Raw genomic sequence first — 23,841 nt, 5'->3', positions numbered from 1 at the left:
ATTGTATAACCAATAGTTTCAAGTGCAGAAACTGATGGAGATAGCTTCATTTTCTGAAACGATAAGTGCCAGTAACAATACAACAGCAATGATGAAAAATGTGACTGAGTGTAATCAGTAATTAAAACACCAGATTAATTTGGACTGTACTTAACGAGTCCAAGAAAGAGGCAACAGTCAGCCTAACTTAACTGCAGGTGGAGCAACTGTTCGACAATAAATACAAATAGTTTAACCAAGTTCTGATGAAGTCCTGACACTTAGTGGGATGAAAGCGCTTAACTCTTTTCAATAAAAATCTTATTTTATTGCACGGCCGTTACAACCTTGGTTTTATGTGGACTTCGGGCATATATTCTGGTTTCTTAGTTCTGTTTAATGCCTGTCGATATTCAGATGGTTTGTTTTTGCTGTTTGTAAATAGTCTAACCAAATAGTTCTGCATGCAGTAACTGCACAGTAACTAATGATAATGCAGTAACAATAGGTCAACTGTCACCAGGGCTGCTATACTAGATAGTGTAATCTAATGGTCTCTAGTGCAGTACTGCGGAGCAGTAGCTTTACATGCTGTAATAATAATACTAATACTACTACTAATAATAATAATAACAACAACAATACATAATCAGTAACAACTCGTTTTTTAATTTAATTTTGGGACAGCTATTTTCATTTACTCTGTGGTAGTAAAGTGTGTGAACTCCCATCCCATCCCATCCTGGGGCTCTGTTAATTTAACAGCTCCTAAAGTAGATGCTCCCACCTTGAGATCATTATGAATTGTAGTATTTGTGCTTTGGTGCCGGTAGCTGCTGCTATAAAACAAACAGCAATGAGAACTACAAGGCACTATGTTTTTTTTACTAGGACCACAGCCACTGATGAGAACTGTAGTACCAGCTATGGTGAACTCTATGTTTTCCCCCAGCATCTTAAGTCCAAAGTCTTTTTATTGTGCTGTCCCTATCATTTTCTCTTTCTTTGGTTGACCTCTGGCCTATTATATTCTTCCAGTCTTTGGATTCCTTTGGTTACACAGCCCTGAAAAGATGCTTCACACAGGTGGTGCAATGAAGTTCATGGTATCTTGTTACCTGCTGTAGGTGAGACTAGGGTTGCCACCTTTCGTTGTGGCTAAAACCGGAGTAAGGCTACACCCCTTACATCACCAGTATCCATGCACACCCTTTCTCCCGCTCAAGCTCCATCCATTTTGTGACATCACTGTGACATAATTGGGAAGGGAATGCCCTCTTTTTCCATTACTAATGCCTGCTTTCGACTGATTTAGTCTGTTTCCTTTTTTGAAACAGAATACTGGAGTTTGCACAGTGTTTTCCGGACTACCGGAGAATCTATTTGATTTCTGGATAGTCTGGAAAAAAAACGGAGAGGTGGCAACCCTAGGTGCGACAGCTTTCACTAATCTAGGACCTGCTATCTGAAACCACCTACCTACGGACATCAAAAATCTAGAAACCATTAAAAGCTTCAAAGATGCACTTAAAGAGCATTTCTTTACAAAATCTACCAACAGCTTCTACCATGACAATGTATAAGTAACTTACCATCCCATATCATGAATAATAGAATACATTTAATAAATCTTTCTAGGCCTCTTAACATGGCATCTTATATACAAATATTTCACATGTATCTAGGAGTTTATGTATTATATGTATGACTGCACTGTCTTTTATCCACAATGTAGCTTGCATTTTGTATGCTTCTTTTTTTTTATTCTCAATGCACTCTGACTGGATATTTTAACGTTACCCCATCTGCAGTCAATCTTAACTATGTTCTGAATTTTGCATTTTGCTATGTACTCCAGTCTGCCCAAACAGATAGCAGATAAATAAATACAATTGCTGTTTTAAAAAATAATTTATCACTGAAAAATGCTTTATTGTGAATGCAGCCCTTGTCAGTAGCCACATGATAGATTAACTATTTCTACTGCTTCCTGTCTTAAGTAGCTAATTTCCCTAAGCACGCTCTCTTTCAGGATCTGTGATGCCACTGAGCTACTCCTTTCTGCATGAGCCTTTAATGTGGCTAACTACAAGTTGCATGACAGACCCAGGTGACCTGGGTTTGGCCAGTTGAGCACCTGATGAGTCAGTTGAAGAGGGATAGGAAATGTAGCAGTATCTTACTGGCTTGGCTATCCTGGAGTGGAAGGAAGGGTCTTAAGCATAGGACAACAGCCCTAATGGTGATACTGGGGGTATGCCTTTTAAGATTACAAATACTGAGGCAAGCACCAACAGCTGTTCTTGGTCCTTAATGGCCTTATCTCACTGCACATTTGTTATGGAACGGTGAATGAGTAGGGCACAGAACAAAAAAACCCTATGAACATGACTATGATGTGGCACTGGTATGCTTCAATCTGCTCTCAGACAGCAGGGTAAAAAATCAGATTATGTCCAGAGAGTGAGGACTGACGTCTGGTGTCTGAGATTGAGGAGAAGATGCACCAGCAGCAAGATGGTCTACTGCAGAGGGGACAAAAAATGCTTCATAACTGTGATGAAAAATGGAAGCTATATAAGTGCCAAGTGAATCTGGGAAATCAATGAGTATATTAAAAAATTATTAGAAAACAAATAATTTAGTAGAGCAAGCTTCTGCACAACTACTTCTTTATCAAGGTTGTCTACAAAACAGTAAAGCACTATACATTGGAACCAATGAAAACCACAGATGTGTGACCATGCAGCCTAATAGTAGAACCAAGTAAAACAAAAAAAAAGGAGACACTTTAGTGAGTCCTCATGAGATTAGAACACACAAAGGGAATTATGCTTACATACCTGGGATTCAACATCTTTAACTACACTGACCTTGAGGTGACTTCTGCACATTTCTCGCTGTTCAATAACGGATTTAAATTTATCCCCACCCCTAGTATAGATATTGTGGACACTATTATTGAACGAAATTTACTTTTTGTTGTTGTTGTGTCTTTCGGCTTTTTCCGGTTAGGGGTCGCCACAGCGGAACTCCGGTCCGCTAATGATTGGCAGTTGATTTTTATGTGCTGAGTTGCCAGCCCTGACGCACAACCTTCAATGAAGGTACGCCCATTCACGCATGTCTCCACGCAAAAGACGCTCTAGCTGAGAATTGAACCGGACAGCATCTTACTATGAGGCGACAACGCTACCGCAGCACCACCACCATGGAATTAATGAACGAAATTTACTAGTAAACTTAATTTTGGGATTAATTTAGATAGCAGAAATACTGGGATGAGGGATTAGCCTAACCCCGGTGAAGTAAAGAAAAGTAACAACTTAATGAGGAAGAGCACATAGGTTCATAGGTAGGTACTAGGCTATTGGCCCAAGGGCCTAAGTAAGCCTAGCCAACAAGGTTCCCTGGCTTACACCACCCAAGAAAGTTAATTTCCTGTGCCCCTGTTGAGCAGATATAACCTCCCTTTTATTTTTGAAAGATCCTGCAAAACAGATTCATAATATGAAACGCACTCCTCTCCCCCCACTTCTACAATCTAACTAAGGAAGAAAGGGAGATTATGATAGAACTCAAAAATAATGCTACTCTTAGAGTTATGAAACCAGATACGCGTGGGGGCATTGTTCTTGCTGACAAACAGGATTACATATGTAATATTTAGGAAATGTTACAAGATGCAGTAAAATACACAGTAGTTTCCAGAAATGAAATTTTTATTGCCTACAGAAAGATTGATAGTCTTCTCGAAGATGCTTTATCTCAAGGAACTATTGATTTAGATACATACAGATTTTTATCCAATAAATCCCCCTATATCCCTACTGTATCTGGCATTCCCAAAATTCACAAGAGCATCTCTCAACCCCCATACAGATTGATACTGGCAGCCAACAATTCAAAGACATACTCACTGGCAGTTTATATAGATCACATTCTCAAGGAGTCTATTAACCAGTTCATCATATTTTAAAGGACTCCTGGGATTTTTAAGTATAATTCGAGAACAGTTTTTTAGAAATTCTGCCAGTTTTTCTGCTGTTGACGTAGTTGATTTATTTTCATCTATTCCACACACTTTAGGTCTTAAATTATTTTTGGATGCTATGATTGTATTGACCTCACTTGATGGTCCTACTGTGAATTTCATATTGGACTTAACGGAACTTGTTTTAACAAACAATTTTATAACTTTTGAAGGTGAATACTACAGGCAGATCAAGGGTGTGCCTATGGTGGCAAGTGCCCAGATCTATGCCAACCTAGTACCCTACAGTTGGGAGAAAGTCCACATCTTGAACAGCCCATTTTCGAATAAGTGGTACAAGTAATTACAATATCTGGATGATATATTTGTCCTGTGGAAAGATACTGAGATGGGAACACACACAAATTTTTTGGTGTACTTGGACAATACTATGACCTTTTTGTCCTTCACAGGATATCTTCATGAAGATAAGATAAATTGCCTTGATTTGACAATTAGTTTTGGGTCTAAAATATACAGAAAACCTACTTTTTCTAATGGTTACTTAGACTACAATAGTTATCATCCTAAATAGTCAAGCGTAACATATTCAAAGGTCAGTTACTTATGGCTGCTCAGATGTGTTCTGATGTATCTCATTTTGAGAGTGAACTCCAATTTGTCACAAACATGTTTTTCGAAAGGGGGTACCCCAAAGATTTCTTTAACATAGCAAGTGAAGTGAAGCAACAATGGGGGGAGGGGGTACAAGCCACTTCTATTTCTAGATACTGAACCTGTAGAGACTAATATACAACCTACGGGTTGTAACAACCTATCAACAACAAAATTTACACATTCTTTAGTTGTTACTTATAGTCCTTGGGTTAAGAACATTCAAGATATAGTCACAAGGAACTGAAGTATATTTAAGACAGACAAGGATATATTTAGGATTTTAGGCAACACTCCATCTTTTGCGTACAAAATGGGTAAGAATGTGAAGTTTATTTTTGAACACCAACAGAATGTCCCCTACCCTAGGGTTGTAAAGGCACCATTAAATGTGGTGCCAGCCACTAATGTCCCTATATTATGGAAAAATCTTTCATCTTTATAGGTAATCCACTTTTCAAACTTTACCTGGGAGATGGGTATTGTGCCACTATGGGGGTTATATATATAGTTTCCGGAAAAAGATCTACGAGTATATTTATGCCATTAACAAAATTAATTTGTACAATGCACTCTATAGGCATGCCCAGGATTATGCTGGTTTTTCAAAATTTTTATTTGGTATCATTCAAACAATACCTTTTGATGTTAGAGGGAGTTATTGGGAGACAAAATTGAAAATGCAAGAACTGCACTGGAAACTTAGATTAAACACCACTTATGACAAAGGTCGCAATGAACACACATTTATTATGCCTCTGTTAAAATTCAAAGCTGCTCAATTACAACTTTGTTTTTATGTTTTTGAATGGCTCATTTTCATTACTTTTCATAGGTTCATAGGTAGGTACTAGGCTATTGGCCCTAGGGCCCATACAAGCCTAGCCAAAAAATGTACCCTGGCTTTCGCCACCCAAGAAAATTATTTTCCTGTGCCCCTGTTGAGCAGAGCCACAGAAGTGATCCCCAAGGTGAATTTCCCATTTCCCATCCAATCATCAAGATTTTTCTTGAAGAGTGCTAATGAGGAGCTCTGTTTGACACAGATAGGTAGTCTGTCCCAGAGGATGGGAAGTCTCTGGGACAGGAATCTATCCCTCCAGCATGTTCTGTTTATTGTGGTGACAAGGTTTAGGTCACTAGAACGTGTAGCTCGGAGGGATTGGGATTTCTTTAAGTGGAGCATGTCCAACAGCTCTGGGTTTGACATAGCTTTGTATGTTAGGCAGAGATCGCCCCTGAGTAGGCGATATGCGATGGAGTAAAGCTGTAGCTTTTTGAGACGGTCTGCATAGGGCATCTGTTTGAGGCCAGTAATCCTCTTTGTGAGGTATTTCTGTGGTCTTTCCAGTTGTTGTAGATGTCTTGTGAGGTACATACCAAAAGGGGCGTTGTACTCTATAATGGGTCTAATGAGTGATGAGTAGAGGGGAACAATGACCTCTTTTTTCTGGATGAGAATCCTTTTGTGATGAGATGAGCCACATAGAAGGATTTCCTGACCACTGTGGCGATGTGATTATCAAAGGAGAGACTACTGTCTACCTGTGTCCCAAGGCCTCTTATCACATTTTCGGCATTAAGTAGATTACCAGCTATGTGGTAGTTCATGGGTACAGAGTTTTTACCAAAGGGGATGACAATACACTTTTTGGCATTGAGCTTCAGGCCATGGCTTTGACACCAGGTATCTGTCTCAGTGAGGCCCTTTTGTAGTTTGTCCACATCATTAGGAGTTTTGATTATGGCTCCTAGTTTGCAGTCATCTGCAAACTTTGTTAGCCAAAGACCTTCTGTGTTGGCCTGCACTTCAGAGAAGTAGCTACCAAACAGGAGAGGACCCAGGATTGAACCCTGTGGTACTCCACTTGTCACTGGTCTGATGTCAGATTTGGAATCCGCTACTTTCACAGTGTGGGTTCTGTCCGTGAGCCAGTTGGCAACCCATCTTGTGACATAGAGATTTATACTTAGTTTAGTGAGCTTATCTAAAATTCCAGAGTGGGGGATGGTGTCGAAAGCCTTGGCGAGATCTAGATAAGCTGTGTGAACCATTTTACCCTCATCTATGGCATGATCTGCCTTTTACAAATCCAAACTGAGTAGGGTCCAGAGTTTGAAGATTACCACTGTCTTTGTTTATGAGTTCCATGATGATACGTTCCATGGCCTTGCAGACCAGGCTCGTCAGGCTAATGGGGCGGTAGTTCCCGAGGTCCGTCGTAGCTCCCTTTTGTGGTTTACACAATCAAGTTTGAGATTTGTTATTTATTTATCTTTTTAAAAAGTATGGTTTCTAGCAATGTGTTTATACCTGCACATTAACTTAATACTGTTATTATTGTGACAAATTATTCATACTATATGTTTTGCACCTGATTCACTGTATTTTAAGACTTATACTTTGGTATTCCCCTTTAAAAATTGCATGATATTAATTGGCTTAATTTGTCCTTTCTGCGGTCGCGTGTGTTTCCTCTGGGTGCTCCGGTTTCCTCCCACATCCCAAAGATATGCTGTAGGTGGTTTGGACACTCTAAATTGGCCCTAGGCGTGAGTGCGTGCCTTCTGTGGAAGGTTGGGTCTCTGGCTGGCAACGTGACACCGTAAAACTCCACTGTCAACCATGAGCAGACAGGTGATCCACTGTGGCGACCCCCTAACTGGCAAAAGCCAAAAGAAGAAGAAGATAGGAAATTGACTGGTTTTTGATACTATTTAAGGAAAGATGTACTTCCTGTTTAATGATTCTGAAGAAGACCATGGTTTGAGGACAAAAGTGGTAAACCTTTTTTTTAAGTTGTTTAATAAATATATTTTTTCTTTATCATTTTATTCAGTCTGGTTTTACTTCTACTTATTTACGCTTCTACTTGTTTATTTCTACTAGTCCGCACAGCCTTGGGGATATACACTACTGATGTTTGTTGCCTATTTGTTCCAGGAGTGTATTTTTGTTTTTTCAATTAGTTTGCTGATCCTCAGACAGTCCGGCACTACACATGGGAATTTTTTTTGCAGCTTACAGAAAACAGGAAAGAATGGTAGAAAATTTAAAAAAACAATCATTTAGTTACTGCTGTTATGAAAGTAACAGATTGCATACTTCATAAAAAAGGAGTAGCCTACTAGCTTCACGGCGAAAGAAAATGGCCCTTTCAATAATATCAAAAGTATCATAGCAGCATTTGCTTAAATGTTTCTTTTAATGCCACCACAGAGACTGACAGTTTGCAAAATGGATAAAAAATATGCAAGAAATTAAGGGAGAATTCTCTCCTCCACTCAATGTATGCAAAATTGGTACATGCAGCCCATTGTTCATCAGCCTGTCCCTTTATTAAATTTTGACATCAATGCTTCTGAGATCTGCTCAAAACTGATCTATAAAGTGAGATGAACCTTGCCCAAAAACAAAGATCAAAATAATGCACCAGCTACAAAATAACAAAAAGCAACAACAATGAACACTGTTTTATGACTTACCCAATGTGTTGGCTTTCTTTCTTTTAGTCATCTCAGCAAATCATATGATCTATAAAAGTAAGTAGAGCAATTATCATTTCTGGGAACATCTCTACACAAAACATGGAAGGAGACAAGACAGGAGAAGGAATACCCATTCAAAATAAATGACTACCTTGCAAACCCATTTTTTTAAAATGCACAATCGTTAAAGTGTTAAAAGTAACTGTATTTGAGACATGGAATGATAGCAGCTTAGTTTGCATGTGGTCCAGTGTCATACAACAGGTGACTGTCAATTCCTGGCATCAGCTCAAGTGGCTGTCACTTCCGCTGCATGCACTTACTTCACTCTCCTTCACACAAGAGAAGACTGGATATTAGGTGCTTTATCCCTTCCCTTCCCATGCGGACCAGTGGTAACCTGGAACCATCAGCTTATTAAGAATGCAGATAACGATACAGCCGCTGAACTGACAACAGCCGCACTTAGTTGTTTAAAGAAGACAGAGCATTACTTTTTAATTATCAGCTATTTTCATGGCTCTTTCCTCTGGAAATTATACTCCAATCACAAATTTATCTGCATTAAAAAATAAATAGAAAAAAAAAGTTATCTACTAACCATAACGTTCCATCTGAGTTGTTGCTTTTCATTTGTCTTCAACCTATGGGGACCCTGGATCCGGTATGGATCCGACTTGGCCGCATTCTCCAGCATCGGATCTAAGCTCCAAACTCCACCCCTACCCATAATGCCGCTGTCTCTCTCCTCCCTTCAGATCTAGTTTGTTGCAGAAGAGCAGAACCCCAGCCTAGAGCATTTGCATATAAACCTGACAGTACCCGCAAAAAACTTATCAAGAAAGGGAATAGCCAATAAAGAGGGGCTATGACTCTTACTTCTTGTCCACTACACAGCCCACACAAGGCAGGGGGAAGGAGGGAGGGATGGTTGAAAACAAATGAAAAGCAGCAACTCAGATGGGACGTTATAGTAAGTACATAACTTTTTTATCTGAAGTGGTTGTTTTCATTTAGTCTTCAACCTGTGGGACAGAGTCCCCAGCTACCAACAAACCCTGGTCCTCATGGAAGGATGTTCTGGAGCATGGCTGAGCCAAAGGATGCCTTGCCCCTGGAAAAAAGATTCAATTTATAATGGGAGATAAATGTGTGCTATGATGCCCAGGTAGCTGCAAAGCAGATATCATCTAAGGAAACCCTGGACGAAAAGGCCGCAGACATAGCAAAAGACCTGGTGGAATGCACCTGGACATGTCCTTGTGGAGATAACCCTTTGGCTCTATAGGCCAACGAGATGCATTCATAAATCCATTGAGCAGGCTTTCCAGAGAAGGGTTTAGAAAAGGAAACAAAAAGTTGATCAGACTTACAAAAGGATTTTGTCCTATGCAAATAGAAACGCAGCTGCCTGTGGACATTAAGCAGGTGCAATTTGTACTCTCCTTTATTCTGACAATTTGGAAAGAAAACTGGCTGATTAATGACCTGGTTAATATTAGACTCTGATGCCACTTTCAGAAGAAATGATGGATTAGTCCACAGGGATACCCTGTCTTTATGAAATACATTATAAGGTGGCTTGACAGATAAGGCTTAGATCTCAGAAACCCTCTTGGCTGAGATAACTGCAACTATGAAAGGTGTCTTCCAAGACAGAAACTGTAACTCAACCATAGCTGCTGGTTCGAAGGGGGGAGAAAACAGAGCCTGCAGCACCAGGGAGATCCCAAGGGGGCGCTGGGTCCTTAACTGGAGACCTAAGAAGAAAAAAGAAGTTATGTCTTAGCATAACATTCCATCTGTGTTGTAGATCTTTATTCATTAATTACTGTTAAGTTACGGCCGTTACTATGGTCAAGTCAGCCAAAAATTCTCAGCTAAGACCTACCCACAATGCCCCTCTCAGTCTCTTCAGATTGAGTTTGCCTGCCATTATAGTACAGAAGTAATAATAGTGATAGTAGGAGGCTCTGTCTGAGCAGATACCTTAACTAATAAGGAAATCTTAAAGTCCACCAGGAGTCCAGGCAGGGGGAAGGAGGGTGGGAAGTAATGAACAAATAAAGATCTACAACACAGATTGAATGTTATAGTAAGACATAACTTTTTTATCTGATGTTGTAAACCTTTATTCATTCCTTACTGTTAGGACCGAATCCCCAGCTACTTGAGTCCTGGGTGGCCCTAAGGAAGGACATTCCTGAGCACAATATAACCAAAAGATGCTCTTCCCCTGGAGGACAAATCCAATTTGTAATGAGTGATAAAGGTATGAGGTCTTGCCCAAGTGGCTGCTGCGCAGATATCATCCATAGAGGCTCTGGAATGAAAGGCCACTGAGGTAGCTATCAATCTAGTAGAGTGAGGCTTTATTTTGGAAGGTAAGGGCACTTTGTTCCGATGGTAGATGAAAGTAATGGTAGATGAAAGTAATGGCATTCCTGAGCCAAGAAGATTAAGTCATTTTGGAAACAGGCTTACCCATTCTGGGTCCTGCAAAGGCCACATACAATTGATCCGTTTTTCTGAAAGATTTAGTTCTGTCCAAGTAGAAATGAAGTTGCCTATGAACATCGGGGGTATGCAGAAGGTATTCCCCTCTATTTGAATGGTGGGAAAATAAAACTGGTAGGTTAATAGATTAATGGAAAAACGAGAAATGTCCTTGGGCAAAAAGGAGGGGTTAGTATGTAGAGACACTCTTTCCCTATGAAAAATCAAGTAAGGTCTTGACACTCAAGGCCTGTAACTCAGTTACTCTTCTCGCTGAGGTAAGGGCTCCTAGAAGAAGAGTTTTCCAAGACCACAAATTTGATATCACAGGAATTAGAAGGCTCAAATGGAGGACTCATTAACGACTGAAGCACTGTCAAGTCCCATGGTTCTATAGGAGGCTTGACAGGAGGTTTAATATGTAATACTCCTTTCATGAAGGTTTTGCAGAGATGGTGTGACATAACAGATGAAATGTCAATGCCATTGTGAAAGTTTGCAATAGCTGCTAAATGCACTGTAATTGTCAATGCTGAAGCTCCTGTGTGCAACAGGGTAGTGAGGTATTGAAAGATCTTCTGAATAGGCATGGAAAAGGGGTTTATGTTATGCTCTTTGCCCCATCTAGAGAACCTAGTCCACTTACTGGACTACATTTTTCTGGTGGACGGTTTGTACGAACCCAGAAGGATCTCGTGAACAGGGGATGAAATATCATAGCATGTGAACTACAGCATCTCTGGAGGGATCCAGCAGATGGGGGTTCAGAACGAAATACTTGGTGCACTTTGCATTGGAAGGAGAGGCGAAGAGATCACAGCAAGGCTGACCCCACTTTAGAAAGATCTGTTCCACTATTGAAGGATTCAGAGACCATTCGTAAGGCATCAGAATAGATCTGCTGAGTCTGTTCGCCAGTATGTTGGACTTCCCTCAAATGTGCGTTACCACCAGAAAACAGCTGGAGATCACCCAATGACAAAGGGGGTAGGATCTGGTCCACCCCTGTTTGTTGATGAACCAGACTACTCGCATACTGTCCATCTGAATGGTAATAGTCCCCTGAGGAAGATAGGCATGTAAAGCTTGCAACGCCAGAAGCACTGCCCTCATCTCTAAAACACCAAAATGCAGATGGGTCTCCAGGGAAGACCACATGCCTTGGATCATCCTTCCCATGCAATACTCCCCCATCCGAGCAGGGAGGCATCCATGGTCACCATGATCGTAGGGGAGGAAAGAACAAATGGACGACACAGAAGGAGAGCTGGGGACGGAAGTCACCAAGTAAGAGAGTGCTTGCAAACCCAAGACAACTGAACTGGATGTGATAAGGGAAGGTCTAGCAAGGAGCATGGTACTGCCAGAGACCACTGAAGGATTCTCATATGAAGGCGTACCATTGGAATGAGAGTTATCGTGGCTGCCATGGACCCCAACGCCCAAAGAACTGAATCCACTGGGGGAAAATTTGGCTTGAAGGATGTAAGATACATGATGTCGAAGGTATAGCAGTATGTCCGGAGGTAGAAATACCTTTCCCTGGATATTATCTGTACAAGCTCCAATAAAATCGAGAACCTGCACTAGTGCCAGTTGGGATTTGTTGAGATTTATAGTCATGCCCAGGTAATAAGCAGTCTTGAGAAGAAGATCCCGGACTTGACACAGTCAATGCCTGGAGGGAGCGGAAAGGAGCCAATCATCCAGGTAGGGAAAGACCTGAAACCCCTGCAGCCGCAGGTGAGCTGCCACAACCACCATCACTTTGGTGAACACCCGGGGGGGGGGTGAGCCCAAAGGGGAGTGCTATGAACTGAAAATGACTGGCTCCCAGCTGGAAGTGGAGGAACGAGTGCCTGTTCATCTTGATGTGACAGTATGCATTTTGGAGGTCCACCGAGCACATCCGGTTGTTTATCTGTAAGAAGGGCAGAAGGGACTGAAGGTTGACCATCTGGAATTTTGTCTTGGCAACCGACAGGTTCAGGATTGAAAGATCAAAATGGGTCTTAAGTCCCCCGTTTTCTTTGGCACTAAAAAGAATCTGAATACATGCCTGATCCAGACTGATCGGGGGGGCTGGATGACTTGTTTTTCAAGCAGCCTGGAAATTTCTACAGCTGCCTGCTTCTGCTGCACAGGTGGGATGTCTGGGAGGTGTTTGGAAGGGACTGAGGGTTGAAAAAAGGGGATTGTGTATCCTCTGGATATTATCTGCAAAACCCAATGATTGCCAGTGATGGACTCCCAGGCTGCTGGGTGCAGAGATAGACATCCACTGACTGCCTCCAGAGGCAAGCAGTCGGGCAACCCTTCAGGGATGCTGCGAGAGTCTATCCTGGAAGGAATCCCGAGACCCTAGGTTCCTCGGGCCCTCTCTGCCACAAGGGCAGCATCTGTCGTATCCCCCTCCACCTCTGAGGAAGGGTGAATCCTGAGCATTGTGGGAAGAGCATTGAGATTTCCAGAACCACATCTTCTTCACCCCACGATGATTCCAAGAGAAGGATTGTTGCGGGGTGGAAAAGCAGATCCCGAAGGCAGAGTCTCCTTGTCCTTCTCGACTAAGGTGTCTCAAACAGTCTTACTAAAAAGAGTGGAAGCGTCATGGGGGCATTCATAAACAGTGCCTTGAAGGGCTCTGAGAAAGTACAAAGCCAGAGCCAGGTATGACGCCTGATGGCTACACCTGTCCCAGCAGCCCTTGAGGGCCCTTCCATAGTGTGTGACAGGAGCCTCATGGTAGTATTCAATATTAAAGTAAGGGTGGCCATATGGGAAGAGAACATCTTTTTCTCCCCTGCCAACACAGACCATGGGGCAGACTCAGCGACCTCTTTGACCAGGTCCTGCTGCAGTATGATAACATGTGCCATGTAGTTCAGCACACGTAAGGCAAAAGTGCCTCCTCTTGCACATGTGTCCGAGAGAGTTCCTCGGGGAGGATTTCTGGGGAGGACTTGGAAAGTTAAGGGAGTTGCCAGGGGGGAACTTCCTGGGACTCAGTGGGAACAGGCTGTCCCTGAGTGGGCAGGATGGCAGACTCTGGCCCAGAAAAAGAGGGGGCCAGGATGGACTCCGAGGATGACAGCATCAAGAGTCTCAAAGGAGCCGAGAGGACCCTCTCTGGCACATAGAAAGCAGAAGGCGAACAAATCCTCAAAGTAAGAATGACCAAGACCAGATCCACCACCCCCTGCACCAAGGGGGGGGGGGCAGAGCCAAACCTCCTGGCGCAGAAACTCTGATTGGAAGGGTCGACTCCGAAAACCTCAAAGTCAACACCATCCCCCTCGATCCAATGCCAAGGCTATGGATCTGCCAGGGGGGGGGGGGCAGAGCCAAACCTCCTGGCGCCGAAACTCCGATTGGAAGGGCCGACTCCGAAAACCTCAAAGTCGACACCATCCCCCTCTATCCAATGCCAAGGCTATGGATCTGAGAGTCAGATGCCTCTGACAACACTGGAGCCAAACCACTAATGGCAATGGTTGGGGTTGAGGTACCTGGACCCATGGGCGCCGACTCCTCGACACCGGGAAACCTCGGACCCAGTGACTCTGAAACTGGAGGCCTGATTGGAGAAGGAGCAATGGGAAGGAAAACAGACTGCATGCTCCTCCCAGTCCCAGAAGGGGAGGAATGAGGTAAGACTCCCAACTGAATCTGGGTTCAGATAAACTTCCACATCATCCTGTCCACCTTGGCTTCAGAAAGGTTCCAAGAGGGCCGGATGGAAGAAGCCACTGACCTAGGCCTGGAGTTGCGCCGAGGGGGAGCAGAGAGAGGGGACCATGTCCAGGTAGTCTTCGGCTCTGGATAGAAGCAGGGGGACCGGAGTCAAGGAGAGTTCTGGGTCAGATCCAGGCGAGATTTGGCCGGAGGCTTGACTGAAGAAGAGTGGTCAGGGGATCACTTTCTAGGCGGGTTCTGTTTCTTTGAATGGGCCTTTTCCCCGTCCCCAGACTTCTTGGTGGGAGGTTGAGTCCCAGAAGCCAGGGTGGAGGATGAAGAGGCCTCCAAAGGGCGAAGGCCCTTAAGGATCAACTTATTCCTCCTGTTGATCAAGGTGCAGGAGTTGAAGCCCGGGCATATCAAGCAGAAGGAATCCAGGTGATCAACACCTAGGCAAACATCACAGGGATAGGGTATGGTAAAGCAAGAAGAGATGCAAAGACACCCGTAAGGAGAAGAAAAAGGATAAAAAAGCTTATTGCTTACTTTACCAAAGAGCAAGGAGCTGAACCACTCTGCTGTCTCTGATGAGTGGAAAACGAGATCTGGGCAGGAGGGAAATGGGGGCATTATGGGTAGGGGATACGCTTGGAACTTGGATCTGATGTTGGAATATGTGGCTGAGTCGGATCCGTAAAATAATCAAACTCGCATGTTCAAATAAAACAAGGCCAAATGAAAACAACTTCACAGCTGTATTTTAATGGTTTATTTTTACAGTCAGTGTCTATCCTGAAATCAGGGTATCTGCACACTGCGGATTAAACCTATGGCTGCATTCATACTTGAAACGTACACAGCAATAATGTCTGATTAAAGTAAAGTGCTTACTTAAAATAATGGAAGACATGGGCATGGTAGAGTATAACTGATAAAAGCAAGTAGCCTGTTATCACAGCACAGACACAACCACCACAGGGAGCTAATACAAGTGGTCCTGCATTTGCAGATTCAGTGTTGAAAAACATACAACATGCAATCGTAGCTGATGGTAGAGGTAATGAAGTTCAGTGAAAATAATGGCAGCTCAGAAACGTGCCTGTATCCTGCTAAAATACAGCTTTGTAATCCTCTGACTGACATACCCTAGAATGTTAAAATAACAACATGCAGGGCTCTCAAAGTCCTTACTGGCCCACAAATGCTGTGAAGAGCTGTCATTGCTATTCATTTCTTTCAAATGATGTGCATGAGACTCTGGAGGGATCACTGCTCACCGAAGCATGTTTTGTGATGTAAGCATAAAGTCAACATAGAAGCATAGCTAAGAGAGGGGAATGACAGTTGTTTCATGTGCAGGCAATGTTCACAAACAATGTACAAAAGATTAGTAAGCATACACTGTTGGGGACACGCATCGCACAGCAGGGTTATGCTAATTACAGGAGTAGGGAACACATCAGGGTTGTGCTAATTACAGGAGTAAAATAATCAAACTCACATGTTCAAATAAAACAAGGCTTATTTACTGACTGAACCACAAGAATGCGCAACTTACCACTTACAGCAAATTGTCAAATCTTAAAATAGTTCTTTTGAAAACTATGTAAGAATTCCTGTAGAGAATATAAAATGAACCTGGGGCCAAAGCATTATGCTAAAACTATTCATCTTGGTCTCGACTGCTTTTAGCCAAACGTAGTCTCGTACTCATGCTTCCAACCATTCATCTAATATTGTTCAACTGAGGAAACACTCCTGCATCTGTAATGAAGTCTTCCCAAAAACAGCATCCACAAAAGGGTGCTGGGACATCCAATGACACTTCAGGAAATCTCCATTTTGTGCTAGCAAGCTGCTTAGTCATTTTCTTTTGCATTTTAAAGCACTGTAACAAATCTGACAGCAGATCTTTAATACGAAAGACACAGGCCTCTGCAGGGCACCTGGGAATGCATTTTACAATATAACAGAAACTTCTAAAATTACTTTTGTATTATGCAGCTTCTGATTCATTACAGAAAATGACCACCTAGTTACAATCATTGCCATTACCTACACTACATTAGAAGTATAAAAGGTATTAAAAAGTCATTATAAAAGCATTACTTATAGCAATCAGGAGAAAAGTACGGTTCTGTAAGTCCTACTTACTGGTAACAGGTGATGCTCAAATTTCTCACTGCCTCAGTGGCATGTGGGTTCCATGCCTGTGCACAAACACACACTGGCAGCTTCTCAGAGCTCAGAATCCCTTCCTCTGACTTTCGCTGATAGGGGAACTGGCTAAGCCCCTCCCATCAGGGGAAGCCTAACCTCCGCCACAGAAAATGAGTTATTCAGGCTTTTAATCCTAAGTTGGAAGAACCCAGAAGAACCAGAAGCAACAGCTGCCTGAAACCAATCAATTTGCATCTGCAAAATACCAATACAAAGAACAAAAGTCAAACAACAAGGTTTGATACCATTACACTATATACAAAATAAGGGGATGGTGGGTAAGTGTTGCCACTGAGGCAGTATGAAATTTAAACACCTACTGTTACAGGTAAGTAGGGCATACGCAATTGTACTATGTTCATCATTCACACTACCTCAGTAGCATATGGGTAGATTCCCAAAGGTTACCCTACAATGGCATGGAAGAATAAGGATCCAGGAGCTTCTGGAGAATGGTCTTCCCAAACCTTGCTCTGGAACGTAAGAAACAATCCAGTTTGTAGTGCTTTGTAAAGGTATTTAAGTATGACAACTCTAATACTGGTCTCCATGATGGCTCCTTTTTGGGTACCAAAAAGATTCTGGTGTAAAATAATTTTAATTTTTGTGCTGCAGGAACTAGTTCTATAACCCTTGCTTTCAACTTTTTAAGGAGTACCAGACAGAACAGATGTGCTTGGTCTGGTGGGTGTGGGGAGATTGCCCTAAAGGGAAGAGGATTTTCTGTCCACTGTTAAGAGTACCCTCACTGAATTATTCTCAGCACCCACTTGTCTGAGACTAATAGTGGCCAGGCTGCTGGGTTAAGAGAAGCCTGGCAGAAGGGGAAAGGGGAGGAGGAAGAGGAGGAAAGGACAGGATGCCACAAGTATTGGCATAGTCACTCTATTATCCATCTGCCATGTCCTCTTTCTACCCTGACTATTGTTAGGCTAGGATTTCTCTTTGTTCTGCCCTTTGAAGTTGGATGCCTTGCTGGGGAGAAATTAGGAATATGAAACATTCTAGATACTCCACGCATCACTACCACTATTAAAACACTGTTTGAGAATCTGGATAGCAACAGGACCAAACATAAATTCAGAACCTAAAGGAACATTCAAAATCTAATTTTTTAAATCCTCAGAAAAATTCTGACTATGTAACCAAGCATACTTTCTCCAAAAATCACAAGTAGCGCCCATACCTTTCAAGACACTCCTCGAAGCATGTTTTAAAACCTGTCACATTAGAAACAATTTCATTCATACAACACTTCTGTTAAGCAGGCAAAGATACAGCAAAGTCATCTAAACAGTAAGCATATTGCAAAATAAATTTCCAGATAAATCCCTGGTAATTTAAAATTCTAAAGACTAAATTACTAGACAAGCCAATTATTTTCCCTAAGATTCTAACCACTAGCCAATTTATGCACAGGTCAAAGAAGCTAATGTTCTCTTGTTACAGCTGTCTGCTACAGAAATCGCAGTTGGGTCAGCTGACAAAGGAGCAAAGACTGCTGCAAAATCAGAGTACAAATTGTATTTCTTCACAGCTTTTTAGGTACTGCTTCACCAGCCAAAGGGGTTTAACATGTAGTTTTATAGACATCTTCGAAGGTCAGTAACACAGGAGGAAGAGCTAACACATTTGGAATCTCATCCTCAATAAGATCATAAACTCTCCCAGTCTCTGGTGCAGTTCCAGATGGTTTCCAGTCAATTACATCTCTAAAGCTAGCTAGCGTATGTGGAAATGTGAACATGTGCTTACGTTTTTGAACCTGTTCATCTTCAGAAGAATCAGATTGGATGGACTCAGAGAGTTCACTACTGTCTGCATCACAGTCACCATCAAAATCTGCATCAGTAGGCTGATTTCTACAAAACACAGCCAATTAGTCATTCTGAATAGCAGCATAGTCTCCAAGATTATGACTGTAAACACTCTTAGCTAAGGAAACCACATCAGCCCCTCTACATGGAAATAACTTGTTTGTCTGTCATAAATTGAAGTCTCTGTTTCTTCTTACTATGACCTACACTAATGGACAAAGTATATGGGGACAAAGAATTATATCTGGAATGGGGTCTTTTAGCCCAGACTTCTGCTGTAAATAAAGGGTTTGGTTCTTCCATATGTGAACCAGTTACTGGAACAGCCCCGGAGGATGCGTCTGACCCCAGTACCATACAGGGCTGTGGGCTCACACCAGAGGATGACAAGGAAATGGTAAGTGGTCTGCAGGCTAGATTAATGCAACAGATTCACAAACTGTAGGCTGAGCCATGTTTTTGATGATTTTTTTAAAGGCGCAACTGGATTTAATGGGGGGCAGCCATATCAGGATCCATCAACACGGGGAAAAAACAACAACCATAATAATACCCTGACAGTATTCTAAGGGCAGCAACAACAGAAAATATTAACTACTTTCTTCCACAGCAAATAGGGTTAAACTGCAAAACAATGTACCAGTAACAGTTTAAATGAAGCTAAGCCTTGTCCTAAAATACAGTAAACAACAGCACACACAGTCAACAATACCAAGTAAAATTCACTTGTCCAAACAGTGGTAAAAAATCAAAGATATGCCCTTAAATAAAACAGAAACCTTCCAAAACAGAAAAATAAGCATTTACCTAGAGATTCCTATGTTAAAAATGAAAAAAAAAAATCTCTAGAGAAAATGCAAATAAAGTAACTTGCTGTAAAACATGACATGATTTAACTATAAAAACAGCTACAGCAGTTAAATCTGTAGTAAATATTACATAAATGAAGAAAAAAGTGAAAACATATGCGACACCCATGTCTTGGCCCAGCAATCAAAGAGCCTCAGTCCTTACCACTAACACCAGTGAGGGGCGTCTCATATAGGAGGACAGTATAACAAATACACACAGTAAAGTGCAATTTCCCTTAAGAGCACACAGAGATCACAGTCAGTCTGGGGCTGGTCGCTCCCTTACTCTCCAGGTTCTCAATAAGACTCCCCACTGGCACAACTACAGGGTCCAGGTCTCAGCCTAGTGGGCAAGCTAAAACCTCCAGCGCCCTCTCTGTCCAAACAGTGCTTCGTGTCCCCACCCAAGTAGCTGACACACACACACACACACACACACACACACACACACACACACACACACACACACACACACACACACACACACTTTCAGAAGAGTGCATACAATCACACAGACACTCCTGGGAAATGCTGGCACAGGTTCTCCAACTGTGCCCCTTTTAACCAGACTATACGGTAGAAATCATTGCCACCACCCAGCTAATAATTATCAGCTACCCAAAGGCCCTTAAAAGGATGTCCAATTATTACTGTGCAATATTATTATCCAATTGATAGTATAACTATTCAGTCAAGGCTTATTAGAGTGACTTGGTACAGGATCACTATATACATGCAATGTACTCTTAGAGCTTAACTTATCTCTACACAAAACATCCACAGCTGAAAGGTTTTAAAATAGTTAATAATAAATTAATAAAAACACAAGATAATACTTCTTACTACACAGTGCTAGTCAAGAGTTCAGACATCACAGAGAAATACTTAAAATAATTCAGTAGTACAGTTCAGACATTATAAAAAAACACTTAGTCTAATCTTTCTAGTTTGTAGCTATTTCTAAGAGAAAACACAAGTCTAAGATAAACTTACATAGAGAGCAAAAGCAGAGTGCTGATGAGTTGGATGGTCAAGACAAAAATGCTTAATGCTCTCTGATTCTCTCAGTTTTTAAAATCACATTCCTGGTTCACATCACATCATTCTTCACACCTCCCTGGGTTCCCAGGCTAACATAAACTACATTTACATTCTTAACATCTACTTTTGTTATCTTGCAGCTGGTCAGGAAGCAAAGCATTAAAAATACATTTGCATGTTTAAATCTAGCAATTTAACTCTTGGTTAAAACAACAGAAATAATGTTTTCATTTAGACATTTCGGCACTGTGTTTAGATCAAAGGGTCACAACATGCTTTTACTTGGTCAATAGATTGCACTGTTGTTACATTTTTCCAGTTCCACCTATAACACTATTTTTCCCATTTAAGACAACAAGCCTGTGATTTACATTAATATTTACAGATGACAGAATTATCTCCAAACTTCTATATGGCTAGGCTGGCAGCCTTCACATTTCTCCCCCCTGGAGAACTCAAGCTAGTTTTTCAAGTGGCCAATGAGAAACTCTGCTTGAGAGGGTTAGGTCTATCTGAGTATACCTTACCCCATTCCCTGTCTTGAGAGCCGATCTGCATTGGCATTGCTAATCCCACCACGGTGCTGCACGGATATATCATATGCTTGCAACCCCAGACTCCATCTTAGCAACTTGGCGTTTTGCTGGCTGGCTCTGCTCTTCCTTGTCAGGTCTGTGAGGGGAGCAGCTATGGTACTATAACTGGGGACAAACTTTCTGTAGTACCCTGCTGTCCCTAAAAATGCCCTCACCTGCTTTTTGGTAACATGTGCAGGTCATGCCTGAATGGCTTCCACTTTGGTAGGTTCTGGCCTTATCATACCACTCCCCACTCTATGTCCCAGGTAGGAGACCTCTGCCATACCCACCTGACATTTGCTTGGCTTAATGGTAAACCCTGCCCACTGTAGTCTGCCCAGCACCTCCTTGACATGCTGAAGGTGCTCTGGCTAGGAATGGCTGTAGATGGCAATATCATCTAGGTAAGCAAGGGCAAACCCTCCTCCTCCTGCTAGGATATGATCTACCATCCTCTGGAACGTCACTGGGGTATTCTTCATCCCAAAGGGCATCTTTGTGAACTCATACAAGCCCAAAGGAGTCACAAAGGCTGACTTCTCTCTAGCACTGGGAGTCAAGGGCACCTGCCAGTAACCCCTGGTAAGATCAATGACTGTAAGATACTTAGCCTCACCCAGCTACTCTAGGCCTCATCTATCCTAGGCATGAGGTAAGCATCTGACTCTGTGTGACTATTTAATTTCCTGTAGTCCACACAGAACCTGGTGCTGCCATCCTTCTTTGGCACCGGCACCACTGGGGAGGCTCGGGGACTGTTGGACTCTTGAATCACCCCTAGTTCCAACATATCCTGTACCTCCTCCCTCAGAGTCTGTTTGACTCTCTCAGGCACTCTATAATGGGCCTGCCTAATAGGCCTTTGGGGTCCTGTGTCCACCTGGGTGCACCCAGGTTCCCCAGTGAACATGTCCCCAAATTCCTACAACACTGCTTGGATTTCCCAAACCTGGGTAGGAGGTAGCTGCTGGGACACTGTTACCCCTTCCACTGAGGTGTCAGCCCAAGCCTCACTGAGGAGAGCAGTCCCCAGATCTCCCTAGGACTACTCCTCCAATCCTCTGCAAATGCTCAGTACAAAGGCCCTCCTATCATGGTAAGGTTTCATCATGTTAACATGGTACAATTTGTGCCCCTGCCTTCTGCCTAGGAGTTCCACCATGTAGTTAACATCACTTATCTTTCTTACCACCTTGTAGGGTCCCTCCCAAGCTGGTTGCAGCTTGTTGTGTCTGACAGGAATGAGAACCATTACCTGCTGCCCCACAGCATATTCTCTAGCTCGAGCATTCCTGTCATACCACACCTTTTTCTGTTGTTGGGCTTCTGCCAGGTTCTCCCGGGCCAAGCCCATGAGTTCCCTGAGCCTTATCCTGAGGTTTAGGACGTATGCCACACCAGACTCCTTGTGAGACTCGCACTCACCTTCCCACTCATCTTGAATTAAATCTAGAGGTCCCCTCACCCTATGCCCATACAGCAACGCAAAGGGTGAAAAAACTGTGGATTCCTGGGGAACCTCTCTGTAAGCAAACAACAGATAGGGCAAATATTTGTCCCACTCCCTCTTAAACTGATCTGCAAATGCCTGTAGCATGGACTTGATTGTAGAGCTTAACCTCTCACCAAGACCATTAGTCTGGGGATGGTAGGGATGGTCTTCATGTGCTTCACCCCACAGGACTTCCACAGACAAGCCAGCAGGTCTGACATGAAATTGGCATCTCTGTCAATCAGTATTTCTTCTGGGAAACCTACCCTGCTGAATATCTCTAACAAAGCATTTGCCACCTTCTCTGCCTCGATGGAGGACAAAGCCACTGCCTCAGGGTATCATGTAGCATAATCCACTACCACTAGGATATATTTTTTCCCTGTGGAACTTGGGGTACTCAGAAGACTTACAATATCCATAGCTACCCTCTGAAATGGCTACTAAATCACAGGCAAAAGCATCAAAGGAGCTCTCACCTAGTCTCCTGCCTTACCTACCTTTTGGCACTGCTCACAGGTCCTGCAGTACCCTGTTACATCTCTGGAAATTCCAGGCCAATAGACGTTCTGCATATTACACCTCTTTATACGTTTTATGCCCATATGACCTGCAAAGGGAATATCATGGACTATGGCTAGAAGCGCCAGATGGTAGGCTCTAGGCACTACCAACTACTGTACTCTCTCACCTTCTAGCCCACCCTCAGGGGTCCACTCTCTGTATAGTAACCCTTTGTCCCAGTATACAGATTCTCCCTTTCCTTGAGAACCAGGTGCCTCCCTAGCTACCTGCCTCAAGCCTTGCAATGTAGGGTCTGAGAGCTGAGCCTGTCTCAACTCTCTCCTTGTAACCCTTCCCAGCTCCCCTTCCACAGGAAGTCTGGCATCCTCTGACAGTGGTGACTCACTGTCAGCCTGAGTACTACTACTTACCTCTACCTTTACAGTCACTCTGTCCAAGGGAACATCAGTACCCACAAGCAGCTGTGTCTCACATTCAGTCTCACAGCTACAGACTAGCTCCATCCCTGAAGTAACCACCTCAGCAGTCCTGGCTGCAAGTATGCAGTCTGTCTGGGTCTCCCTAGGCTACCAGACCTACATGCTTGTCTCCTAGCCTGACTGCGTGTAACTGTATAAGCACATAGTACTGCCTCATCCAAATCCTTCCCTATCAGGACATCTGCAGGATGGTAGTTTGGTACCCCTATTGTCTCAAGACAACTTACTACTGGCATTTTGTCTTTCCCACTTACTGGCTTCTTCACCTTTTGTTCCCCAACTTGCCGCCATGGACACCTGTATGCCACATGGCCCCACTGGTTGCATTCAAAACATTTAACCTTAGCTCCTGGATGTGTACCTGGACTAGTGGCTTCCCCTGCTACTGACAGATTCTGTTGGGGCAGTCTGTGCTGCCCACCATGGGTTCCTTTAGACACATGAGCAGTACTGGGGGTCCCTTTTCTGTGCAGGGCTGCCCTGCTTGCCAGGTATAGGTCTCCCTTCTTCCCCAACTCATCTGAAGTAGCACATTGTCTATCAGCTAA

At 42.9% G+C, this 23,841-nt stretch overlaps 1 long non-coding RNA gene across 1 annotated transcript in view; it reads right to left on the bottom strand.

Moving 5' to 3' along the window:
* Positions 1 to 8,113: 8,113 nt before the first annotated feature.
* LOC122790113 overlaps positions 8,114 to 23,841 on the bottom strand; it is a 64,884-nt gene continuing 49,156 nt past the window's right edge. Inside the window, exon 2 of the long non-coding RNA XR_006362924.1 lies at positions 8,114 to 8,162. This is a non-coding gene — a long non-coding RNA (uncharacterized LOC122790113). The remainder of the gene's footprint in view (positions 8,163 to 23,841) is intronic.

The sequence above is a fragment of the Protopterus annectens genome, chromosome 15.part0 (genome assembly GCF_019279795.1).
Source record: "Protopterus annectens isolate FY-2018-M chromosome 15.part0, PAN1.0, whole genome shotgun sequence".
Classification (NCBI taxonomy): Eukaryota; Metazoa; Chordata; order Ceratodontiformes; family Protopteridae; genus Protopterus; species Protopterus annectens.
The sequence above is the reverse complement of the archived record's forward strand: the minus strand, read 5'-3'. Positions and strand labels throughout refer to the sequence as shown.